Consider the following 9,223-nt stretch of genomic DNA (forward strand, 5'->3'; position numbering starts at 1 on the left):
AGCCTGGCCAACATGGTGAAACCCCATCTCTACTAAAAATACAAAAAATTAGCTGAGCATGGTGGTACACCTGTAATCCCAGCTACTTGGGAGGCTGAGGCAGGAGAATTACTTAAACTTAGGATGCAGAGGTTGCAGTGAGCCAAGATCATGCCACTGCACTGCAGCCTGGGCAACAGGGCGAGGCTCCATCTCAATGCAAAAAAAGTCATTCTACTCTGTGGAGAATGAGCTGGAAGAGGCAAAGGGAAGAAAGGGGAGATCAGCAAGGAGGCTGTTGTCATAACTCAGGTGGGGGCATGGTGGCTTGGACTTGGCAGCAGTGTGCAGGCAGAGTGCCACTGTCCGTGTCCAGATGCAGGGTGCATTGTGATGTAGGGAGTGGGGGACAGTGCAGCATCGAGATTTCACTGAAAATTTCTGCTTTGAGCAACTGGGTGGAATGGATGGAGGTGTATTTCACCACATATGGGAAAGGCCAGGGAACAGTTTAAAGGGCTGAGTGTGGTGGCTCATGTAAGCGTGGTGGCTCCCCAGCACTTCAGGAGACGGAGGCAGGAGGATCACTTGAGACCAGGGGTTGGAGACCAGCCTGGGCAATGTAGCAAGGCATTCCTTAGAAAAATTAAAGTAGAGAAAAAGAAAGGTTTAAAGGGAAGAGATTGAGGGTTCAGAAATGTACCTCCTCAGTTTCAGAGATTCCTTTGAGCTCTTCAAGTACATAAACAAATGTAGGAATCATTAACAAATAAATGGTATGAAAGGCAAGGGAATGGATGAGACCACCCAGGAAGAGTACACAGAGAGACGAGAAATAAAGGGGAAGGAGTTAAAGAGATCAGAACAGGCCAGGCATGGTGGCTCACCCTTGTAATCCCAGCACTTTGGGAAGCCGGGGTGGGTGGATCACCTGAGGTCAGGAGTTTGAGACCAGCCTGACCAACAAGATGAAACCCCTTCTCTACTAAAAATACAAAAATCAGCTGGGCATGGTGGCACACACCTGTAATCCCAGCTACTTGGGAGGCTGAGGCAGGAGAATCACCTGAACCTGGGAGGTGGAGGTTGCAGTGAGCCAAGATGGTGCCATTGCACTCCAGCCTGGGTGTCAAGAGCAAAACTCCATCTTGAAAAACATTTCTTAATTAATTAATTTTAAAAGATGGGGTTTCATCATGTTGGTCAGGATGGTCTTGAACTCCCAACCTCAGGTGATCCACCCATCTTGGCCTCCAAAGTGCTTGGATTACAGGCGTGAGACACGATACCCGGCCAAACAAATTTTTTTTAAATAGAGAGATCAGAATAGAAGAGAGCCCAGGAAGGACTGAGCCCTGAGGACACAGCACAGAGGTCAGAGAGGAGGACATTCTGAAGTAGGGAAACTGGAAGCGACGGACACAGAGCGGAGGAAATCATGAGGGTCAATGCTGCTGCAGCTGAGGGAGAATGTTCCAGAGGATGAAGCTGGTCAGCAAGCCAAGTGCTTCTCACAGGGTTGCTCTGTACCCAGGCCATTGATTTGATGGGGACATGATGCTGATTCAAGAACGGGTGAACGGTGGTGGCAGCATGTGCGGGAAGGCAGCTCATGGAGGATGGCTAGTTTCTGCTCACTCCGTGCCACATCCACTATAAACTTATCGCATCTCTTCTTCCAGATTGCCATGAAAGTATTTTTCTCAATCTCCAACAGGCTACTGTACCTGCAGGAAGAGGAGGAGCCCAGGTGAGCCTCGGGACAGGGGCTGGGAATGGGGCAGGGAGCCTGAAGGGACATCGAAGGCTTGCAGAGCAGTCTCTCCAGTCCAGCAGCAAGGACTAACCAGCCATGATAAGAAGGAACCCATAGAAACCATCAAGGCATCGGCCTCAAGCCTCCTCAGATGCAAACACAAGCTGGAAGGCGGGCAGAGGTCCTGGGAGGACATGAGACACTCACTTGATAGAGTTGATGGCCAGCTGTTTGAGGGTCCTCAGGTCAGCCTTCATCCCCCCAATGCCCATGAAGACCTCATAGAAATCGTAGAACCAGCCTTTGGCACCAAAGATCGCTGGGTCATCAGAGCTGATCACCATGGGGTGCCGATGGCCATCAGAGTAGCTGCAGGGTGGTTTCTCAAATCAGACACTGGTTTCAGAACCTGCCCAGTAGGAGGCAAGGGAGAAAGATGAACTCTGATCCTTAAAAAGAGTAGTCACAAGTGAAATGAGACCTGGAACCCCCATCAGCTCCCTTCATCTCCCCATCGCTATCTCCCCAATATGGGGATGACTTCTGGGCAGTCACAAGGAGAACAGGGCCAGTACCCATGCGTCTCCTCCTGTTTCATCAGCACCACAAATACTCGGTCACTTCTGGTCCTGCTCAGAGAAATGCTAACTGAACACAGACACAAAAGACCCCAGGAAGCACTGGCCGCCCCCTGTGTCCTTTTTGCTCTGTCCAGTTTTGCCCCAAATTTCACCCCACTGGGGACTCTCAGAGCTGCCACATTCCTACTGGTGTCTTAAGCAAAAGGCCCCTCCTTAAGAACTTTACTAACAAGTGGGAAAGAGGAGGGATTTTGGTAACAAGAGAGTTAAGGAGAGAGAAGTTTAAGAGGAAAAAGTTTAAGAGGGCAGAGGTTGAGGTTAGGGAAGATCACATGGGATCAGCCGCATGAGTCACACATACCTGGTTAGAGATGGGACAGACTTCTATGGGGATGTCCTTTTTCCGAGAGTAAGGCCTGGGGGCGGGGTGTTTGCTCAAAGCAAATCCATGTCCGATTTTGGTAGTGTTTAGCATCAAAGCATCCAGAATGTTCTTGTCTATGGAAGTGCCCTGCCAGTCTGAAAACAGGGGAATGGTCTTCCATGGGGGATGGATTGGTCTCACCCCCCCAGAAAATCCGCAAATAAACAGCCCCCCAAGCACGAAAATGAAAAGAAATTAACACAAATACACATACACACACACACACACACGTTTCCTTTTAACAATGCTAAAGAGAGGTATGATATGGCTTTATTAATCATCTAATTTATTAATTTATCATTCTAATGAGGAAGTTGAAACTTAATAGCTTTTATGAATTGACCAAGGATATTCATCTAGTAAGGGGCAAAACCAAGTTTTAAACCTTGGTCTCTCTGACCTCACAGTCCACTTTTTTTTTTTTTTTTTGAAAGTCTTGCCAGGCACGGTGGCTCACACCTGTAATCCTAGCACTTTGGGAGGTCGAGGTGGGTGGATCACCTGAGGTCAGGAGTTCAAGACCAGCCTGGCCATCATGGAGAAACCCCACCTTAAAAAAATCAATAAATAAAGTCTTGCTCTCTATCGCCCAGGCTGGAGTGCAATGGCACGATCTCAGCTCACTGCAACCTCTGCCTCCCAAGTTCAAGCAATTCTCCTGCCTCAGCCTTCCTAGAAGCTGGGATTACAGATGCCCCCCACCACCCTTGGCTGTTTTTTGTGTTTTGAGTAGAGACGGGGTTTCATCATGTTGGCCAGGCTGGTCTCAAACTCCTGACCTCAGGTCATCCACCCATCTTAGCCTCCCAAAGTGCTGGGATTACAGACTTGAGCTACCACACCCAGCTTCGGGACTCTTATGTTTATAATCTTTACAACAAGGTATTACAAGTTTCTCTTACTTACAACCTCAGTATAAGTACCTGTATGTGCTCATTTTAATTTGAGTATTTAACAGTACTATCAAGGAGTTATCACTTGCTAGGTGACCGTAGACATTCTTGTGGCCTCCTCCCATGCTGTCCCCATCATACCTTTCTTGCCCTCAGTAAGAAGGCAAGGCCCTTTTTTTTAAGGCCCTCAGTAGAGGGTGAAAGGTCAGATGTGGCTTTCCCAGACTCCCTTACAGCTAAAATAGCCTTAACACTGGCCTGGGAGGTTATTTGTTGGGGAGCTTTGGGGGATTCCTCCCTGATAAAAGGACATGCACTGGGGGGCTGTCTCCTATTTTATTTCACTGGATATGATCACCCTGAATGTGATTCACCATCCAACGACCAAGTGGGGCAGAATCACCCATGAAATGGGCATAGCAGAGGTTGCTTCTTCCTTTTTTTTTGAGATGGAGTATCACTCTGTAGCCCAGGCTGGAGTGCAGTGGTGCAATCTCAGCTTACTGCAACCTCGGCCTCCGGGGTCCCAGTTCAAGCAATTCTCCTGCCTCAGCCTCCTTAGTAGCTGGGATTACAGGCACATGCCACCATACCCAGCTAATTTTTGTATTTTTAGTAGAGACGGGGGTTTCACTTGTTGGCTGTGCTGGTCTTGAACTCCTGACCTCCTGATCCACCTGCCTCAGCCTCCCAAAGTGCTGGGATTACAGGCGTGAGCCACCACGCCCCACCCAGAGATTGCTTCTTATGTGAGATAACAAATGTCCTTATTATAAAATCTGTGGGATGCATTTTTGCAGCCATAAGCAAATGTCCTTATTATAAAATTTGTGGAATGCATTTTTGCAGCCATAAGCATTCTAATGGATTCACATATAAAATACGAAAATTAGCCTAGGTACAGTGGCTCAGATCTGTAATGCCAGAATTTTGGGAGGCTGAGGCAGGAGGATTGCTTGAGTCCAAGAGTTCAAGACCAGCCTAGGCAACATAGAGAGGCCCTGTCTCTACATAAATTATGGCCAGGTGCAGGTGGCCTATAATCCCAGCACTTTGGGAAGTCGAGGTGGGAAGATCATGAGGTCAGGAGTTCGAGACCAGCCTGGCCAATATGGTGAAACCCCATGTCTACTAAAAATACAAAACATTAGCCGGGCATCGTGGAAGACGCCTATAGTCCCAGCTACTCAGGAAGCTGAGGCAGGAGAAACGCTTGAACGCAGGAGGTGGAAGTGGCAGTGAGCTGAGATTGCGCCACTACACTCCAGTCTGGATGACAGACTGAGGCTCCACCTCAAAAAGGGAAAAAAAGAAGTACAAAAATTAGCCAGGCGTGGTGGTGTGTGCCTGTAGTCCCAGTTACTTGGGAGGCTGAGGTGGAAGAATCACTTGAGCCCAGGAGGTGGATCGAGGCTGTCATGAGCCGTGGTCATGCCACTGCACTCTAGCCTGGGTGACAGAGTGAGACCCTGTCTCAAAATATATATATGAACATTCCACTTTTCTGGTAGAAATAAAACTCAAGAATTTCCATCGCTACCTAGCACATATATTTTGGTGGATTTTCACTGGTTTTTAAAGATTTCTTCTTCTTAAAAATAAGGACATTGCTTTTAGGTATTAAATACCCAAGTCCTAGCAAAGTTATCTCCAAGGACCATACAACTTGGAACTTGTTAGGACCTGTGCTGCAACATTTTGTACTGAGAGAATTATTTCACACATGCATGATTTTCCCCAACTTGACCACAAGCTCTTCAAGGTTAACAACCCCCTCCCCTTCAAACAATTCTTCTGCTCTCCTACAGCAGACTTTGATCTAAATTGGATCTCAATTGACTGGAAATGTCAGGAAAAAGAGATTAATGCACAGGGTCTCTTCCTCTAGAGATGGTATGATAAAGCAGAGTCTAAGTCTGGGTGGGAGGCGAAGCTGCCCAGCACTCTCTCCACCCCTCCTTGGTTTTCTGAGGGTGACAGGGTGAATACTGCAGACAGCTGCCCTCCTGGTCCCGGCCTCAATGTAAACAGGGTCCCCCGAGGGCTAGGCATGGTGGCTCACGCCTGTAATCTCAGCACTGTGGGAGGTCGAGGCGGGCGAATCACTGAGGTCAGGAGTTCAAGACCAGCCTGGCCAATATGTTGAAATCCTGTCTCTATTTAAAAAAAAAAAAAAATAAAACACAGCCTCTCCCTCAAAATCTTCCTTCAGATCCGAAATTGCAGCCATGATCTTGGTTAGTTAGGTTTACACGCTTTAAGGACTGGAATATGGAAGGGCAAAGATGACTGAAAAAGCCCAGGAAGAAGTTCTGGGGAAGAAAGATGTGGCTGGACTAATGGCATTTCAGGAGGAACACCAGCCAGGGCCTGCATGGGGCAGGGCGGGGTTTCCTCTCCTGCAATGATGAGGGGCAAAACACCCTAAGACAAGGAGCAGTCCTGGTTCTCCTCCTTCTTCTGCCTATTTCCAGGTCTGTGGCTTTGGGCAGATCAGTTAACCTCTCAAGCACAATTCACTCGGAGGATGGAGAGCTTAAGACAGGGTTCCAATTCATACACATTATATGTATGCGTCAAAATATCACATGTGGCCAGGTGTGGTGGCTCACGCCTGTAATCCCAGCACTTTGGGAGATCAAGGAGAGCAGATCATTTGAGGTCGGAAGTTCAAGACCAGCCTGGCCAACAAGGTGAAACCCTGCCTTTACTAAAAATTAAAAAAATCAGCCAGGTGTGTATCAGGACCCTGTATTCCCAGCTACTCCAGAGGTTGAGGCACGAGAATCGCTTGATCCCTGGAGGCAGAGTTTAGAGTAAGCTGAAATCACACCACTGCACTCCAGCCTCGCCTATAGAGTAAGGTTCAGTCTGAAAACGTTTTTTTTTTTCCCCAGTGGCTTACGCCTGTAATCCCAACTCTTTGGGAGACCGAGGTGGGTGGATCACTTGAGATCAGGAGTTCAAGAACAGCCTGACCAATACAGTGAAACCCCATCTCTACTAAAAATACAAAAATTAGACATGGTGGTGCATGCCTGTAATCCCAGCTACTCCAGTGGCTGAGGCAGGAGAATCACTTGAACCCAGGAGGCAAGGTTGCAGTGACCTAAGATCTCACCACTGCACTCCAGCCTGGGTGACAGAGTGAGACTCCATCTCAAAAATTTTTCATATTTGTGTAGAATGGAATCTTGCTATGTTGCCCAAACTGGTCTCAAACTCCTGGGCTCAAGTGATCCTTCTGCCTCTACCTCCCTAAGTGCTAGGATTGCAGATGTGAGCTACCGTACTCGACTAAAACAATTTTTTTTTTGAGACAGGGTCTAGCTCTGTCACCCAGGCTGGAGTGCAGTGATTCTGGGCTCAGGTGACCCTCCTACTTCAGCCTCTAAGTAACTGGTACCACACGTGTGTGCCATCGTGCCTGGCTATGTTTTGTATTTTTTGTAGAGACAAGATTTTGTCATGTTGCCCCGGCAGGTCTCAAACTCCTGGATTTAAGAGATCCACCCACATCAGCCTCCAAAGTGCTAGAATTACAGGCATGAGCCACTGCACCTGTGCCCAGCCTAAAACAAATTTTTATAGCCAAAGTAGGATGATATGAGTTTGCAGGATTATGCACCCACCATGAAAAATCAAAAAAAAAAAGAAGAAGAAGAAGAAGGAGGAGGAGGAGGAGTAGGAGGAGGAGGAGGAGAAGGAGAAGGAGAAGGAGAAGGAGAAGGAGAAGGAGAAGGAGAAGAAGAAGGAGGATTCAAAATGAGACTCCACTGCATACCAGCTCTTTAATCCTGGACCATTAATACCATGCTTGGAGCGCTGGGCTCTTCATCTATCAAATGGAGATTAAAACACGAGCAGGACTGGCGTAAGAATTAGAAATAAATTAAAAATAATACATGTAAAGTGGCTGATTCTATTATGCTTGTTATTCCTTCTCCATAGGGCTGCTGTCAGGATTAATGAGCAAGGACATAGGAGAGGGCTCTGGATGCATCTGCAGGCCCTATCCCTGAGGTGCAGTCACTGCCATCCTGTCTCCTGGCAGCAGGCTGGAGTCATGGCTAGAAGCTCTCCCACTGCCCACCTCTGCTGATTCCCCCGGGCTCACCTGTCTCTCCCACGTGGAAGAAGTAAGGCAGCTTAACACCATCCTTGGCGGGAATCATCAGCGCTTTGCTGTAGTAGTGCAAGGAGTGGCCAGTGTCCTCATGCCCCACCTGCAGGACAGAGAGGGACAGGAGGTGTCTGCAAGGTGCGTGCCTCACTTGCTGATGGAACCCTTTGTATCCTGTGCACACCCTCCCATGTACCCTGCCACCACTGCCAGGACCTTTGTCATGCAACCTTTTAAGAATGGCAAGGAGTGGCCAGGTGAGGTGGCTCACACCTATAATCCCAGCACTTTGGGAGGGCAAGGTGGGTGGATCACGAGGTCAAGAGATCGAGACCATCCTAGCCAACATGGTGAAACACTGTCTCTACTAAAAATAGAAAAATTAGCTGGGCACAGTGGCACGCACCTGTAGTCCCAGCTACTTGGGAGGCTGAGGCAAGAGAATTGCTTGAATCCAGGAGGCAGAGGTTGCGGTGAGCCGAGGTCGTGCCATTGCACTCCAGCCTGGATAACAAGAGTGAAACTCTGTCTCAAAAAAAAAAAAAAAAAAAAAAAAATGGAGGTGTTGTTTACTTCCATGGCCATCAATTAAGCCCCTATGATGTAAAAGAAACAGTGCTGGGCTTTGGAAGGGATGAAAAAGTGCTAACAGACAAGATGGCTGCCCTCAGGGGTGACAATACAGTCAGAGAGAGACTTGTGCCACCAAAAACAGCTCACACGTGTAATCCTGGCACTTTGGGAGGCCGAGGCTGGAGGATCACTCTAGCCCAGGAGGTCAAGATGAGCCTGGGCAATAAGTGAGTCTCTGTCTCTAAAAAGGAATGAAAGAAAACAATAGAGTCAGTTCTAAAGAGAAGCACATGGCCTCCCAGAAGCAGCAGTTTGTGGTGACTGGATGGGGTCAGAGAAAGTCGCTAGCCCTGACCGAGCGAAGGTGGCTCCACACAGAGCCAAGATCTGCCTGGAAGGGGGCTGTGCAAGGAGCCGAGGTTGAGACCCTCAGTGGGAGCCAGTGCTGTGCCCTTGCTAGGGAAGAAACACGTTCCTCCTCACTGGAGTCAGCTCTTGCCTCTGCGGCACCTCAGGAGCTGGGTCTACCTCCTCTGTTCATGTCTCACCTGCCCCTTGCCTCACTCCTGCCTCCGCAGCCTGGAGGCCTCCCACCTGCTTCCAGGCTGCAGCCATCAGGTGCCCTTTGTCTCTGGGCAGTCCCTCAGACCCGCTTTCCCTCATGCCCACAGAGCAGCCCTGCTGCTCTCTGAACTCCAGGGTGCTGCCCTGCTGCCTGGGCAAGGCAGTAGGGGACAAGCAGCAAGGTCTCTGCTCTCCGCTGGTGTTTGCTCTTCTGTTTCCTCTGCTGCCCCCAGGAAGCCCCACACATCACACAGCCCCCACACCCTGCACCTGGCCAGGGCACTGGGCTCACTCTGCTCAGACAGTTTCCCTGACTGCCTGACCTGGCAC

General features: G+C 49.0%; 1 pseudogene; it reads right to left on the reverse strand.

Annotated features, from left to right (window-relative positions):
* Positions 1-1,509: 1,509 nt before the first annotated feature.
* Positions 1,510-8,992, reverse strand: LOC116541897 (annotated as a pseudogene).
* Between the last annotated feature and the right edge of the window lie 231 nt (positions 8,993-9,223).

The sequence above is a fragment of the Sapajus apella genome, unplaced genomic scaffold, assembly GCF_009761245.1.
Source record: "Sapajus apella isolate SASKATOON/1434 unplaced genomic scaffold, GSC_monkey_1.0 scaffold158, whole genome shotgun sequence".
NCBI classification, from domain to species: domain Eukaryota; kingdom Metazoa; phylum Chordata; class Mammalia; order Primates; family Cebidae; genus Sapajus; species Sapajus apella.